Genomic DNA, 17,718 nt, shown 5'->3' on the forward strand with positions numbered 1-17,718 from the left:
GTTTTTGAAACCATTCTTCCTATATCTATCTTTTAATTGGTTTTAGACCATTTATATTTGATGTAATTATTATCATAGGACTTAAGTCTGCCATTTTATATGTGTGTGTTCTTTCTTCTTTCTTTCTTTGGGCAACTTGGACTGGACATATTTTATAATTCCATTTTGATTTATATAGTATTTTTGAGTATATCTCTTCATAAAGATTTTTTTAGAAGTTTTCCTAAATATTACATTATACATATATAAGTTATAACAGTTTTGTAATGTCAACATTTTACCAGTTCAAGTAAAGTGTAGAAGTTTACAATTTCAGGGCCTGCCTGGAGGTGCAAGAGATTAAGCACCACATTATGAAGCAATCCACAGCCTCTGCAGCATGTGTTTGATCCCCTGCCGGCCAGGGAGCAACCCATCTGGTGCAGCAGACCTCTCCTGCCGCGCCTGTTGCTCCCCTCAGCAGTGTATTTCAGTTGATCTGCCTGTTCTGTTCCCACTCTGTTTCTGGTGAATCCTCTCACCCCCCACATCTCTGGCCTGTACCCCAGCTCTTGTATGCATAAATAAATAAATAAACCTTAAAAAAAAAAAGAAGTTTACTATTTCAGCGCTCCACCTGGCAGTAATGAGACAACTCACTCCCTTCCCCTGCTGGATTGGTATCGAAGTTGGCAGCTAACTCAGCAGATTTAAATAAGATCCAGAGTCTCATAACATCCTAAATAGCTATGCCTCAATCAAATATCATTCATAATATAAAGAATCAGGAAATAACAAGTTATATGATAAAACACAATGGATCAATGCCAACACTGAGATAACAGAGACCTTAGATTTCAGTTATGACAAGAATGGTTTAAGCAGCCTTCATAAGATGTTCTACAATTACCAGCAGATTTGAAATAAATGAAAAAAATGGAAAGTCTTAGCAAAGAAATAGAACATTTAGGCAGAGAAAGAGAAGACAAAGAAAAACCAAATGAAATATAACTGAAATTTAAAAACTCAATGTATAGGCTCAATAGCAGAATGGAGGGACTGAGGAAAGAATGTGTGAACTTGACAATAAAGCCTTTCACCAGCCTTCCGCTGAGGGGGTCCTCAGGATGGTAGCATTAATGAACAAATAGGAGACAAAAATGCACAGCCTTGGGATCCCAAGGAAGATCACATTGGCCACCACCATGCTGATGACATTGATGGAGATGTCAGCACAGGCCAGCCTCAGGACAGCCAGGGTCTCACAGGCAAAGTTTCCCCACAGAAGGGCAGCCTCGTTGCAAGGGATGTCTGCACCATCATTGTAGTTCCTCCAGCTGCCCAGGAGCCAGTGGCCATGGGCATATAGGTGTGCTCATGACCACAGGGTACCTCAGGGGGTTGCAGAAGGCCATGTAGAGATCAAACACCATCATGCCCAGGAGCACACACACTGTGGCTCCAATGGCAAAGGAGAGGAACATCTGTGTAGCACAGGCTGAGCAAGGGATGGTTTCCTGGGGGTCAAGAAGCTGTCAAGAATGAGGGGGACTGAGGAGATTGTGTAGCCAATGTCCAGGAAGGAGAGGTTGCCCAGGAAGAAGTACAGGGGCGTGTGCAGACGGGGGGCATGGGTGGTCACCAGGATGAGGACCCGGTTGCCTGGCAGGATCACCAGGTACATCATCAGGATGAGCACAAAGAATGTTTTTTCCAGTCGTGGGTGGGCAGAGAGGCCCAGACAAAGCCTACCATGGAGGTGGCCTGATTGGACCGGTCCATGGAACCTCTGCTCTGTCACCTGCAGGGTCTCAAAATGCCATCCTATGATTCTCTGATGCCTGAAGTGGACCGAAAGCTAGTGAGGAATTTGAACTGTTGGGCAGCTAAAGAAGAGTCAGGGCAATCTGGGCCATTCCCTGTGTTGTTTTAAGAAAACTCTAGAGAGTTGTTTAAAATTTTGTGATATTTGGCTACCCCATAGATATGTTTGAAATGTCCCCTGATTGGCTTGTATTTTCCTCATTACAAGAAGGTAAGCATTACACATTTACTTCATGCTACACCATGTGTGGCTGACTCATTTAATCAGGTTTATGAGAATATTATCCTTCACTTTTTGTCTCTTCCTGCTTTTGGGACATGGAGCTAACTGGTCTCCTTCACATTGATTGCTTATTCCCTTGTCCAAACACTTGTGGATCCTGACTTCCTCCTCTTTTACAGTTCTCTGTCACAATCCACAGACTCTGAGTTGTTCATTCACTCATTCCTTTACTCAACTGTCAAACTCCTCAGGAGCACTTATCAGAGCTGGCCGTCAGCAATCACTCAGTGCATAGGAATTGTTATGTCCTCTTTCCTCGCTGGCCCTCTAGTCCCTAACACTCACCTTGGAATGGATGACACATAGAAATATTCTGTCCCAGGGACTAAATGTTCTAATGAATTTCTCATTCTTAAGCTTTCTGCTACGCCACTGAGATTCCTTTTGCCTTTTCTCCATGTTCTCCTCATGCCAGTTAATAAGAAGGAATGAAGCCTGAAATGGGCTTGGGACCGCAAGACTTGACACATTCCTTTAAAAATGTTCTCTTACCTTTTTCATAAATAAGTTGATAAAATCACTTCTCCAAGGTTTGGGAATAGTCCAGAGGTTGAAAATAGTCTGGCCTGAAAGCAGCAGCCAGAGGAGTTAAAGCCTAACCTTGGTAAAAGTTAAGTTTTCTTGTCTTTGTTGTGTTTGGATAACATCCATCATGTCTATGAAGTCATTTAAGTAATACTCGGCTGTAGGGGTTATTCCAGTCCCTGAAGTGATTTAAAGGTTAGAAATCAAAGTGACAAAGTTTAGAAACTTTTTACTCATCTGGGATTATGTCCCCAAGATCCAATTATTTTTTTAAGTTCCTCTGAAAGTACCTTCCTCCCCGCTTCCCTCTCTGCCTACCCATCCTGCTGAACTACTGGAAAGTATTAGAGAGGAAGTCCTCCCAACCCTGTCAAAAGTAGCATGAACCCCCAATCAGTGAGAACACTTGCCATAGACATGACAGACCCTGAAAAGAACAAGTCCTTGTAGCTCAGCTTCCTTGGGCATGTCCAAATTCAGGATCTCAAGATCCTGAAAGAAGCAAGTGACCTAGAATGTCTCCTCTTCTCTGTGTCCCATCAAATAGATTCGGGGTTTGGGGACAGTTATAAATGAGTCTAGTCCTGGATCCTGCCAAAATAGCTTCACAAACAGCAGCTATGGGCTTGAAAAAGGCCATTTGGGGGATCCCTGGTGGTGCACAGCGCTATCAAGCTATCACCAGCCACTGCAGCACGAGTTCAATTCCCGGCCAGGGAGTTACCCACATGGTGCAGACCTCTCTCGCCCGCTGTGCCCCTCAGCAGTGTATTTCAGTAGATCTGCCTGTTCTGTTCCCCACTCTGTCTCTGGTGAAGCCTTTTACCTCCCCCGTACCACTGGCCTACACCCCAATTCTTGTATGCATAAATAAATAAATAAGTCTTTAAAAAATTCCAGTTGCTGATAAAATGATGTCTTGTTTGAAACCTTTGCTCCGAGCATGCTCCTCCTCATGTGCTCACATGTCCTGGGCTTCCCTGGGAGCACGGCTGGTTTACCATTGAGTTGTGCCAAGCTCTACTTTTAAGATCCAAAACAAAACTGTGACTGCCCAGGCAGCAGCCAGAAACATCTCAAACCTAAACCACTGTTTTCTGGACACACTATGTTCTGGTTTCCCCCTTTTCATTAATACTAATACTGGCGATGGTCAGTAGCGGATGTATTGACCTCTCATTCCATAGAAGTTCTTGGTGTACAAGAGAAGTCTGCTCAGCGTCGGGGACAAATAAAAATTTGGGGGATTGTCCGGAGCCGTCCGGAGCATGCGCCGTGTTGCGTATGCGTGCCATGAGTTAAGTTTCGCTTTACCGTTTCGCTTTCGGAGAACCACAGGTTTTTCCTGTAAATCACATGAGACTGGGAGGTACGGGGGAGGAGCTACCAGGATATAAGAGGAGAACGCGGGAGAGAGAGGGGGAGAAGAAAAGAGATTTAAGAGGAGAACCACGAGAGAGGAGAGTGCTGCGAGAGGAGCAGAGAGAAGGCCAGGGAAGGTAGAAAGACAGGGAAAAGAAAGACATGGAAAAGTAAGAGAAGGAAAAGGAAAAATAAAGAAGCATGCGCTAGCGTCAAGTTCTCTCAAGCCCCTCATTTCACCCTCAGCCCTTCTCTTTTCGTGCCTACGATTCCCGCGGGTCGGGACAGGGGATTCCTCCTACTTTTTTCACAAATGAAACAGACTTGCATTGGCTTCTGAAAATCTTAGAATCAAATATATGCCACATGGTAATAAATAATTGGATTTATTTATTTATTTATTTATTGGATTGCACTGATTTTTTTCTTCCTGTGAAATATATTATATACATAAAAGAGTGTTAAGAGTTTATGTGTATCATTTAAGGAAAAATATGCACGTATACCCTGCCAGGGTAAGACTTAGAATGTTCTAGTACTTTAGAATCCCTTCTTGTTTTTCTTCCTAATTATAGTTTCTTCTTCCCATCTTGCAGAGGTGACCATTATTCTGGCTTTCATGGAAAACATTTTACTCTAGACAGTATTGTCTAGAGTAAATCACAGAGTTGTGAGTCCTATCTTCTGTCATGATTCTGTCCTGTAGATTACAGTCAAACACTTACCTAGATGCTTCTGTGTAGAGATATTCTCAATGTAATTCAAGTCTCAAGTCAATTGACTTAAGATTAGATCATCCAAGTGGGCCTGACCCATTTTTATCTTGGGCTAATAGCAGAAGTCAGAGTCAAAGCAAAGGAAGGATTAGCCACTTGCTATTTCTGTTTTTAAAGATGGAGGGCACACTAGGCAAAGACCAGAGACCTGCCACAGAAGGCTGATAATGACGTGCCAGCAGCCAGCAAGGAAACTAGGACCATAGTTGAACAACTGGGACTGAATTCTCTCAGCAATCTAAATGAGTTTTACCATGCCTATCCAGACTTCTCATTTACAAAACTGTAGATGATAATTGGGTGCTGTTTGAAGCTGCTAGTTTTGTTTTGTTTTGTTTAACTATTTTTTTTTAAATAAATTTTATTTTTATATTCCTCATACAATTGCAACCCCCTTATTTTGACCCCAATCCCTCCCCTCCCCGCCCCCAACCCCTTATAGAGTGTCTCTGGTTCATAGTTTTTTGCTGATTTTGATTTTCACTTTCTTATAGTTATTCATTTTCCTGGTCCCTTATTTAAGTTTTCTAGATTCCTGCTATGAGTGAGACCATCTGGTATTTTTCTTTTTCTTTGAAGCTGCTAATTTTGTAGTGATTTGTTACACAGTGATAGAAAATGAATATATATTCTCTTCATATATTTTCTTCATAGTTTTCCCAACTTCAAATGTACCTGAGTACAATGTATAATTCCATTGGAAAATTGAATGATTATAAACCTAGATTTTTTAAAATAAATATATATCTATACATATACATACATACATGTATATATATTACCTCATTGTTCTTTTTTGTACAACGTATGCTTTCTTCTCTCAGGTGTAGTCCCCATAAAATTCCTGCCACCAATTCACCCGTGCACCGTCACCATAGTCCTTTATAGTCTTTCCTCCCCTGACAAACCTAGATTTTTAAGGAAGAGAAGAATTGCACTACTTAGGGGAAGACTCGCCTGAGCATGGAATCTGATGGCCTCTTCTGAAGAAGCCAGGCAGGGCTGCTGGGTGGCCAAGTGCCAGGTGCCTGCAGATCTGCCATCACAGGGAGCGGCTCCTTTATGTTTTCTGCTGCTAAGCATTCACGATGGCCCCCTTCCCACTCCTGGGAACTGGCCAAAGTAGAAAATTTGAATGATATAAATGAGTGTCCTCAATTAACTCAAGCAAGAGGACTCGGAGAGAAAAGAAGGAATTTTATCAGTGATTAGTCAAAATAAGGCAAACACAGGAAAGACTGTTAGAGAGAAAGCCAGTGACCCAGCCTGGAGGCAGGCAGGCAAGATGCTCCCTTACTCAGCCTACCCGTTCCATCCAGCCCTTTATCTGATTGGGTCAGGCCCACCCTTACCAGGGAGGACAGTTTCTTTATTCAGTCTGCACATTCAGACATTAATCACATCCAGAAACACCGTTTCAGACACACCAAAAATAATGTTTGATCAAATATCTGGGCAACCCATGGTATAGTTGAGTTGACACATATAATTAATCATCACAGCAAGGTATGGAATTGTAGGAATTTATTGAAAATCATCTTCTTCCTGACCTTGAAGGTATTGCTTCAAAGTCAGAAGCCATTCTGATTCTTACACCTTTGTAATAGTTTTTTTTTTCTCTCCCTGGAAAAATGTAGTACCCATGCTCTCAGTTGTGCCTCCTGTACTTCAGTCCAGAGAGTCATTGTTGTATTTTCCCTAGAGAATAATTTTTTTGTTGAGGTAGTGAAAGACAATTGACCAATAAGAATTGAAGGAAGAAGTGAAGAAACTCTGCTTGCTATACTTCTTTTTTAAAAAGATTTCTTTTTATTTATTTATGCATACAAAAACTGGGGTACAGGCCAGAGGTGTGGGGGGTGAGAGGATTCACCAGAGACGGAGTGTGGAACAGAACAGGTGGATGCACTGAAATACACTGCTGAGGGGAGCTGTGGGTGAGACAGGAGAGGTTTGGGGCGCCATGTGAGTTAGCTCCCTGGCCGGGGATCAAACTCATGTTGCAGTGGCTGGCAATAGCTGAGACTTTGACCCCTGGACCACCAGGGAGGCACCTGTTTCTTATGCTGCTTGCTTAATCCCCCTTATATCAGCCACATGCCTCTTGCCTCTGGTCCTTGAGGGAACTGGCAGTGACTTCTCCTGTGCTAGAATTTGTTGTTCCGCCGCTCTTCTAGTTTCTGGCTTATGATTTGACTCTAACAGATCTGTTATGGAAATTACAACTAGTCCATCCTCTTTCCAGCCTTTAAGATGTTATCTTAGATGTCTCCCTTCTTCTCATTAACCTGTGGGTTTTGCCTTTAAAACATCCAATAAAACAAAAAAGGGGGCCTCCCTGGAGGCACAAGGCGTTAAATCTCAGCACTATCAAGCTATTGGCAGCTACTATGGCATAAATTCAATCCCTGGTCAGCCAGGGAGCTGACCCACATGGCACAGCAGACCTCTCCTTTCTCGCCCGCTGCTCCCCTCAGCAGTGTATTTCAGTCAATCTGCCTGTTCTGCTCCCCTGTCTGTCTCCAGTGAATCCTCTCAGCCCCCACACCTCTGGACTCCACCCCAGCTCTCGTGTGCATAAATAAAATAAACCTTAAAAATAAAATGAAAAGTTTCAGCATAGTTTTGAGAGGGAGCAAAATTAGATGGCTGTGTTTAGTCCTCCTTTATGCTTCAATCCTGATTTCTAACATCCTCTTTTATTTTCTTATTTATTGTAGTCATTGTTTCCTGTCTGTTTCCCTCTGACTGGAATTTAAGTTTCACAGAGGCAGGTTTTCTCAGCATTGCTCACAGATGTGTTTCAACTATAAAAACTGAACATGGCCTCACATGAACAGTTGTCAAATGAGTTAGAAAATGCACTTATGTGCCACCTGGCTCTCTTCTTTGTCTTATATTAGCTCTTCTTGTATATATTATCTTTAGCCTATCTTTACAGTTTTCTATTTTTTGTAAGCAATTTATAACATGTACAGCATTTTGTACGGTAGAACATCTACAAGTCTTTATACATAAACAAACAAACAAACAAACAGTGTAAATTGTAAGGAAGCATGATTTTTAAGCCTAGGAGACCATTGCCAGGTGCTTGCTACTGCCTGTGGCTCCACCCTTCCAAATATTGAATAAACCTCTCCATCCTAGTGGTTCTAAAACACCAGAAACATCTGTCTTGAGGAAAGTGGTGTTGCAGAATTCAGGACTCTGGCCTTGGTCAGAGGAAATCTGCCAGCTCCTTCCACTCTGCACTGCTGCCTTTCTCTGCTGGAGGACACTGGAGAACTGGGGCCAGTACCTGCCCTTGCTAAGATCCTGTGCTCGATGAGCTGTTAGATGCCTTGAGGTTTTGGTTTGGAATTCTTCTCTTCCCCCATTGGATTTCTCCTGCAACACTTGGCTTCTGATGCTAACACAACACTGCAGTGCATCCTCTATTCTGCATGCTTTTTGCTGAGTATGGCGAGAGTCCGTAGATTCTGAAAAGAGGGCATGAGTGTCACTTCAGGATTGGAGTTTGCATGGTGTCACTTTGGGTTTGCAGGAAGCAGACTCTGAGCTGGAGATTGGGGTGCAGAAGGTTTATTAGGGGGTCTCTTGGGATCAACATTTTGGAGCAAGGCAAAAGAAGAAAGATTGAGCAGAGGGAGCAGTTGGGTTGTGCTGTAGCCTCAGCAAGAATCTTGGTCAACTCCATGGGGGTTCTGGCATTTGGTTAGCATTTGGCATTGTCCCAAGTCAGGCAAGACATCCATATCATTTCATAAGTCAGTATTGGATATGGTGCTCCAGGCAAGGGGGCATGGCCTTGGATGAGTCAAGTGTCTTCCAGTCAGCGCTCACTTTAGCTAATATTGGAGGGACAGCTGAAGGCTGCCTGCTGGTGGCACTTTTAGCAACTGAAGAAACATGTTCTTCAGTCCCATGGAAGGCTATGGGTGGGGAACAAGTTACAGTTCTTCAAGTTAAAACTAGTGAAGTTTGGCATATTGAAAAGGAATTTTGCACTGCAAGTCTGCTTTGTATTTAGTTAATTCTTGACTTGTGAGGGCTGGGGTTTATCCTGAATTGATGTCATCCTCTAGAGTGAGCTAGAAGGGCGTGGATGGGCTTGTGCGCAAAAGGGAAATTCACAGTCTAGAACAGCTAATAATGGGTTTGAGATGGTGGAACAGGTAAGGACCCAGGGACTTCTACAGCCCAAGGCAGCCAGTGTCCACATTTCTGCCCTGTAGGAGAAGAGAGCTCCTGTGGGCCCACAGAGAGTGACTGCTGAGGCTGACATGGGGAGCCCAGGACAACAAAGCAACACAGACAGGGAACATTGATCAGAAAAGTTTGATTCTCATTAAAAATTGGACATCCAGTTGCCGCAAGGGAAAAGGGACATTCAACATTCCCTCCTTCACTGTATCTTTGCCCCTTTTCGTGTCTCCACTGACTGATGTCCTTACACGTTTTATGCTGGGCCTCTTGTCAGATGCACAGTGAATGGTCTGCTTTTCAGCTGACTGGCTCCCATTTTCATCAGCCAGCCCGTTCCTTCTTCACTTCTCGCCATTCTGCTCCAGCTCTCTCAGACTGCTGGGGTGTCTCTGCTCAGCCCTTCCCCTACAGGCCCATCCTGAAGCTCCCCCAAATAGGCACTTAAACAAGACTTACCAGGGGCAGGAAAATGAAACTTAAGACTAGGTACTAATTATGAGCCCTCTCTCAGGTTAAAACCCTCCAAGAATGCATTGCAGCTTCTGAAAATTTAGTTCTTTTAGATGATTAAAGCAGTGCTTTACCCCCCTTATCATTCTACTGGGTCACTGCCCCTCTACATGAGTATCCACACAGGACTCATTTTACATTAACCATTCTTGAGCTTTTTGGCTCAGATGCTTGTATGTCACCTACACTAATATCCTGTCACTTATTATGCTCCCCAGGTAATTAGTCCAAATCTTTCTCCCATCCTAGGCCATTTCTTCACCAAAATGGAGTTTTAGTTTCAGCTTGATCTTCTCTAGTGATGAAGATCATTCTAAAGCCACCTATTCCATTTTTGCAGAGTCCTGGAGTATTAGAAAATTCTTCATATTGAATCAAGCAGGCAGATCTCTGAGTTTTTCTCGCTTATGTGATGGTGATTCAGCTTCCTTCTGGAATTGCATTAAATTTGTGGAAAGTCATCAGGTCTATAAAGCCCAGAGATTTGCTTAACAATCTAATTTGATGTGCAGACTCTAATACTTCCTTCCCTCTTTTAATCCTATATGCTGGACTTGAGACATCAGTAGTGTTCAAAATCTTTAAGAAAGAGAACCTCTGTTTTCTTAAATTTAGGACCCCCCTGTTCTCTCCCCAAAATATAAGGCAGAGCTGTTCTTGTTGCAGTGGGAAGAGGGAGCTCAGAAAGTCTGAGCTGTTCAGCCTGCCTGGCTCTTCTGAGCCAGGTCACAGTGATGCCTGTGGCTGCTAAGCTTGTTGGCCACATAGGCAGTACAAATGGCGCCCTCTGGAGCTTAACTGCAGGACTACGCCAGTCCTTCTGTGGCCACAGGTGAATGCTGGTTCCAGGGTTGTGCAAGAAGATGCTCTGAAACCATGGGGCCAGAACATTTCCTGGGGTGGGAGGGGATGCCCCTCCGAAGTTTTGGTGAGTACATGAAATGACGTTGAAAAGTTTCATAGGTTACCATCTAGGTCTTTCTGACTCAGGAATGTGTTCTGTGTGGCCCTTAAGTCTTTGCTATACCACTGAAATTGTTTCATTTTCTCCCCTCACAAGTCCCATACCTTTTGGGGGAAAAAAGTCGGAAGCTGGAAATGTTACCGAACTAGTGAAGGTTGTGGATTGTTCTTATAAGAACTCTCACTTTCTTCGGGAAACTACTGTGAAATTGTCCCTGTGACTTGGGAATAGTCCATGGGCCAGAAATAGAGACACTAGCTTGAAAGGCCCAGCTTAGATGTCCACCTCTAATTCTGTTAAAGGGGGAGGAAGATGTCCAGAATGAGCTCCACAGCACAAGTTTTATGGACTCCACTTGCACCCCAAAACAAAGAGATCCAAGACACCAAGGACTACAAGTCCCATAATGCCATCACCACCGAAGGGAAGATGCTGGTTAAGCAGCCAGGCATGGTGTATAACCAGCCATGTGGGCCTTGGGGGCCCTTGGCTTCCCTTGCTCTTAGCTGCTATTATGGTCCCAGCTCAGCGGAACTAGTAGGACACACTCACCAATTTATCTCTCTCTCTTTCTCCCTGAGTTATTCCTTTCTTCATTTCTCCTTTTTGTAAGTAAACCCTTTATTAGCCTTTTTGTATGTGTGCCTGCAGTTGAGTCTCATTATAAGTCCCTTTTAAGTGCGTGGGTGAGGACCCAAAGTCAGGCAACCCATTTCACATTGGGGTTGCCCTGTAACAATTTAAATAAAAGGTGAAAGCCAGTTCTCCCCACTCTGCATTGGGTCTGTGTTTTAGGCAAAATCTTCAAAGAAACAAGCAGCATGTGTAGAAGACAACTTGAAATCAGCACTGTTATTGGGACTACTGTGTTCCCTGAAGTGGTAGAAGTTTGGAAATGGAAACAGACGTCAGGAAACTTTGCATACTTCTGGGACAATGTCCCCAAGACCCAATTATGCTGAAGGCACTCTAGGAATACTTCTTTTCTCTTTTTTTTGTTCCTGCTGGAAATTTGCTCTTAGACCCTTGGTAGATATCAGGGGAAACATTTCCATATCCTGTTTGAATTTAAAATTGCCTACAATTCTTGAAAATGGCCTTTTGGAAGATAAGACTTATTTAGAACACCCTATGTTCATGGAATTGTGGAACCAGCAGCTGTGGGCACAATACTGAACCAACGCTCAAGACTCTGGCTGTGGACACAGGGAAATTCTATCTATTTTTTTTTAAGTATTTAAAAATTTTATTTCACTGTACCCTAGCTTCCATTTTTTCATAATTAAAAAGCCACCAGTCTTTCCAATCATTATTTCCTATATTAAATATGTCATTTTTCTGACTGCTTTTAAGATTTTTTTCATTTTCAGCAGTCTATTATTTAACTAAAACAGGTGTTTAATGCTTTTCTTTTTTGTATGCATAATTTATAGTTTTATATTTTATTTATTTATATGTGTGCAAGATCTAGTAGCAACCTCTGGCGTTGAGTCAGCAAGAAAATAAGGATCCTAGTTCTACAACCATAAAGAAATGAATCTGTCAACAATATGAATGAACTTCATAAAGAACTCTGAGCTCTAGATGAGAACACAACTCAACTGACACTTTGATTTCAGCCTATGAAACCCTCAGAAGATAACTCAGATTATAAGTAATAACTCAAATAATACATTGTTGTTTTAAGTATAAAATTTGTGGTAATTTATAGGAGAGCAATAGAAAACCAATACAATGGGAAGTATAGATCCCTTCTTCCAGTGAAAATTAGAACAATTCTAAAAGATCAGGCCTCCCTGGTGGCGCAAGGGGTTAAATCTCAGCACTATGAAGCTATCGGCAGCCACTGTAGCACAAGTTCGATCCCCGACCAGGGAGAAACCCACATGATGCAGCAGACCCCCTCTGTCTTGCCCGCTGCTCCCCTCAGCAGTGTATTTTAGTCAATCTGCCTGTTCTGCTCCCCACTCTGTCACTGATGAATCCTCTTACTCCCTGAACCTCTGGCCTGTACCCCTGCTCTTATATGCATAAAAAAAAAATCTTAAAAAAAAAGATCAACTTAGTGCCACAGCTCCCATGGAATCATCTAAATCTTCTGTTTTGTTTGTATTGCAGTTTAACTTCTTTCTCTACTCAATCTTGATTCCTTTACTCCCTTATAGATGGTGTTTCTGAGAGCACTTACACGTGACATATACATATATCTCTACCTCAGAGTCTATTACCTGGAAAACCCAATATAACTATTACATTTTCAACAACAGGAGAATATCACAGACTGCTGGCTTCTTTGCATAAGAAATTGAACATGACTGGGGGATAGCCTTAGCTTAAAGTTTAATAGATACAACAGAATTGAAGGCCCAGAAATTAGTCCGTATATAAGCGGTCAATTGACTTTCAATAAAGGTGCCAAGGCAATTCAATGGTAAAAATGATGTTTTTTCCCAACAAATAATGCTAAACAATTGGATATTCATATGTAAAAAAAAAGAATGCGACCCTTACCACACAACATACAAAAAGGTTAACTCAAAATGGATCACTGTCTTAAAACTAAAACTGTACAACTTTTAGAATAAAGCATAGGAGAAAATCTTTGTGACCTTGAGTTAGGTAAAGATTTCTTAAATAAGACACCAAAATTAATTTTTAAAAATTGATAAATTGTACTACAAAATTTTAAACTTTTGTTTTTCAAATGACACTTTCTGACTGCTGGTCAAGGAAACTAAAAAGGTTGAAAATAGCTGCAAATTATATACATGATATATGATATATGATAAAGGATTTGTATTAAGTTGCATAAAAACTCTTACATGTGACTCAATTACAGAAGACAACTCAATTAAAATAGCTTCACCAAAAATGTGTGAATGACTAATAAACCTATGAAAAGATGCTCAACATTAGTATCCATCAGACAAATGTAACTTAAAACTACAATGAGAACTTACCACATGTCCACTAGAAGAGTTACAGCAAAAAGACTAATAAGTACTGAAGAGGAGGTAGAGACACTGGGACTGTCATACTTTTCCTGAAGGAATTTAAAATGATATAGACACTTTGGAAAACACACTGGAAGCTTCCTAAACACATTCATACCATGTGATCCACTAATTTCACACAAAGTCGTGAGCAGAAATACTCATAGCAGTATTGTTCATGATGGGCTAAATGTTCTGTCACTGTCATAGTTTATTATGATCACAATTCAAATATCCGTCAATTGGGTGAAGAGCTAATACAATGTTTTGTGGGATATTACACTGCACAATGTTATTATGGGATCTATTCTGTAACAAAAGATCACAAACTACTGATACATATTACAACTTGATGAGCTTGAAAAATATGCTATATGAAAGGTGCCAGACACAAAAGAACCATATTGTATGGTTCCACTCACCTGAAATTCCTAGAAAAAGCAATTCTTTTTTGAAATAAGATTAGTAGTAGTTACCTGTGGCTGGAGTTGGGAACTGACTACATATGGGCATGGAAGAACTTTTTGAACTGGTGTAAATGTTCTAAAATTGGTTCATAGCACTATTTAAATATATAAGATATGAAAACAACCAAAATGCTCCAAAACCGACCAATGGATCAAGAAGATGTGGCCTATATACACAATAGAATACTACTCAATGAGGGCCTCCCTGGTGGTGCAGCAGGTTGAGCGCAGCGCTGTGAAGCTCTCCGCAGCCTCTACGGCGCTGGTTCGGTTCCCGCCCAGCTGGGGAGATTCCCACATGGCACAGCAGACCTATCCTGTCTCGCCCGCTGCTCCCCTCAGCAGTGTATTTTGGTCCTTCTGCCTGTTCTGCTCCCTGCTTTGTCTCTGGTGAATCCTCTCACCCTCCTGCGCCTCTGGCCTATAACCCAGTGTGTGTATGAATAAATAAATCTTTTAAAAAAAAAAAAGAATACTACTCAGAGATCAAAAAAGATAAACTCATGCCATTTGCAGCAACATGGATGGAACTGGAAGGGATTCTGCTAAGTGAAATGAGTCAGAAGGAAAAAGAAAAATATTGGATGGTGTAACTTATAGGTGGACTGTAAGGAAACAGAAAAAGGATCAGGAAAAAGATGAAACTTGCAGGCAGACCATAGATCTGAGGCATACAGTGGGGTGGGGGCAGGGAGGTTGGGGGCTGGGGGGGAGAGAGGGATCAAAACAGAGGGGGAAGAGCACAGGGACTATAGTGACAGTTCACGGGTGATGTGGTAGTAGGAGATTTATGGGAACTACACCCGAGGGGAGAAATCAAATATTGTACAAAAATGAACAACGATGTAAGAAAATAAAAAAAAGACATATTAAAATAAAAAAGAAACAAAATAAAATTGGTTTGTACTGATAATTACATAACTGTATAGAATGACCAAAAATCCCTGAACTATACTTTATGATTTGTGGATGGGATGGTATATAAATTATACACCAATAAAGTGCTCAAAATGTTTAATGAGACTTCAGTATCTCCAAGAGGAAACAACTCTCCTCTAGAGACTAGGGCCCTTAGACCTGCATAGCTTAGCATTGCAGGGATGGAAAACACATAATTACAGGTCTCTGAAAGTGACGGTAACCAGGTCTGCTCCTGCTACCACCCTGGACTGTGAATCAATAGTAATATATCACCGTCATGATTCAGGGCACTTTTTTTTAGCATTCTGGAGGCTAGTGCCCCATTCTTACAGGGCATTATCTCCAAACTGTTGCCTTATCTGTGCTTTCAGTCTTTGGGGCCAGCTACTTGTGGATGGTAGACATGAGAGTATCAGTGCATCCCATATCACGACCCCATAGCTCTACCTATTGTGCTAAATGAGCCCCTTGGTCTGATGAGATATTATACAGGACACACACACATAAACACACGTGCGTGCCTCATTTTTATTTAATCCCACAACAAATCCATTGGGTTGGTTTAATTATTTCCATTTTATAAATTATAGGAGAACAAGGGTCTGCAAGATTTACAATCTTTTCTAATGTGCCTGAGGTTGCACAGGCAGAGGCACCTCTATCTTAGTCTGACTCCAAGTTTATGTTGTTAACCACAAGACTAATTATAAGTAGATTTTTAGCAGTGGGTGCTAGTGTCATATGCATATCCTGAAGAGACAGAGGAAACTGAGTTTGACTATTGGAGTCTGGATGGTTGCCAACATTAACTCCAGGAAATATACACTTCACATTATAGTAAAGATTTATATAAATGGAAACTGCTAGACTTCTTATTCTTGGCTTACAATATCTGAAGTTTGATTCGTGTTGACACAAACCCCTCCTCTGCATATTTGGTAGGAATAGATATGTTTTATGTGTAGTTAGAAGGAGTTTCTCAAAATTGCCTTTAGGGCATTAAGCAGGAAACAATTAAACAGGGAATACTCTGAACTCTGTCAAAAAAGAGTTAAATGGTGTCCTTTGGGATGTCTTGGTGTTTTTCAAAAATGGCAGGACTAGAGGAATGGAAGAAGTTATGCAGCAGTGTCCAGGAAGGAGAGGTTGCCCAGGAAGAAGTACACGGGGATGTACAGGTGGGGGTCACAGGTGGTCACCAGGATGAGGACCTTGTTGCCCAGCAGGAGCACCAAGTACATCAGCAGGATGAGCACGAAGAACATTTCCTCCAGCCTTGGGTGATCTAACAACCCCAGCAACACAAATCCTGCCACAGTGCAGTGCATTGGTTGGCCAGTTGCATTTTAATTTCTGTTTTCTACCCTTAGGAAAACTGAGGACAGCATAAACATGTTTATAGGGATCAGTGGATACTTATTGTAATGAGATGCTCACAGAGCTTGTAATTAAACTGTCCCCATTGACATGCCAACTTATAATATCAGCATCTAATGAATAAAGTTCACTGTATCTGTGAAAAACATGGTGGTTACCAGACAAAAAGGGGGAAGGAGCTGAGGGGAAGGTATGATGTGATATTGTATTGGCGTTAGAGGTTGGTGGAGAGCAAGTTAACTATATGCTCATGTTAGCATGAAATTGTACTTCCAAAATTGTTTAGTTAGGTAAATCATTGAAATTTGATTTAAAAAATTCACCATCTACCTAAGTTAACTGAACAATCAGAATACGGTAACTCAAATGTCAGAAAAGCAGAGCCTGGGAACCAGATCAAACCATGATGTAGGAAAGCATTTTAGGCAGCTCGATCATGCTAATGTGCTTATAAGGATGGGTGTGCTGCCGAGTCTAGCACTGATCAGGGAAGTGGGCTCATGTGGACTGCCCTGCCTGTCCCCAAATTGTCTCCGCCACATCCTTAGGCTTCAAGTGGTCGTACTCTATGTTGCTGACCACTGATATCATCTCACTCACCCTCCATCCACTCTAATTCTGAGTTCATATAATAATTTTCTGATGACAACGTGATGCCACGAGAGTCCTGCATGGAGAGAATGTGATGTGCATTAGCTGGGAGGATTCGGGTCTGATTCTGCCAAACATTCATGTTTATTTCTTGGTTCCTGATTACATTTCATTTCTCTGTGTTGGGTTGTGATCCCCCTGGGTGACACCATCAGTACGAGTTTCTAGCTAACACTGTGGAGACCCCAACGGAAGCACTTCCACATCCCCTGGTTTCTAAGCATGGCCTTTGTACCCAGTGTTGCCACTTCTTCAGTCTGCTCCAGTCCCTGGGGTTGGTTAGGGGACAGGAACAGACTCCAAGGCCAAGAGTCCTTCAAGTCTTGCATGGCGAGCATTAGGCTTTATGCATTTGGAGCTGTTCTATAAGTCACAGCTCCTACCCCAGGCCTTACTATATCTGAATTGACCATTGACACTGCAGTTAACACTCCTCCTGTAAAAAGCAGACAATTCTAACCAGCCTTGCAGATTGGTCCCTCAGGCAGGCACTGCACAGTCACCACAGAAAACCTCAAGCCTTGACTTCTCGTGTTAAAGATGAGCAACTGAAGCTCAGAGAGGTTCTCAGGCAGGGAGGACAGTACAGGGAGCCTTGTCCTTCCCTCACCACTCTAATTATATCTGCTCCTCCACTTGTGCCAAAGCAGGCCTGAGGAAGAGCAAAAGACCAATTCTGAAGTCTTATGCCTGCTCGCCCTAGGACACTCATGAAAAATGGAGCGACACACCTTTCCCCGAGATACCTGCCTCACAGCTGGGCTTGGGTGAATGGGGTGGCATCCCCACCTCACCATGGACTCATTCCCACACTGTGCATGGAGCGAGTTCTCTCTGTGCAAATTTTCTTCAGGCAGGTGAGGAGAAGAGAAGGTGGTTG

At 42.3% G+C, this 17,718-nt stretch overlaps 1 pseudogene; it reads right to left on the reverse strand.

Moving 5' to 3' along the window:
• Positions 1–1,075: 1,075 nt before the first annotated feature.
• LOC119231438 (olfactory receptor 13C7-like) lies at positions 1,076–1,761 on the reverse strand (annotated as a pseudogene).
• Positions 1,762–17,718: the final 15,957 nt, after the last annotated feature.

Source organism: Talpa occidentalis, unplaced genomic scaffold (genome assembly GCF_014898055.3).
Source record: "Talpa occidentalis isolate TD23 unplaced genomic scaffold, MPIMG_talOcc4v2.1 talOcc4.7, whole genome shotgun sequence".
Taxonomy (NCBI): Eukaryota; Metazoa; Chordata; class Mammalia; order Eulipotyphla; family Talpidae; genus Talpa; species Talpa occidentalis.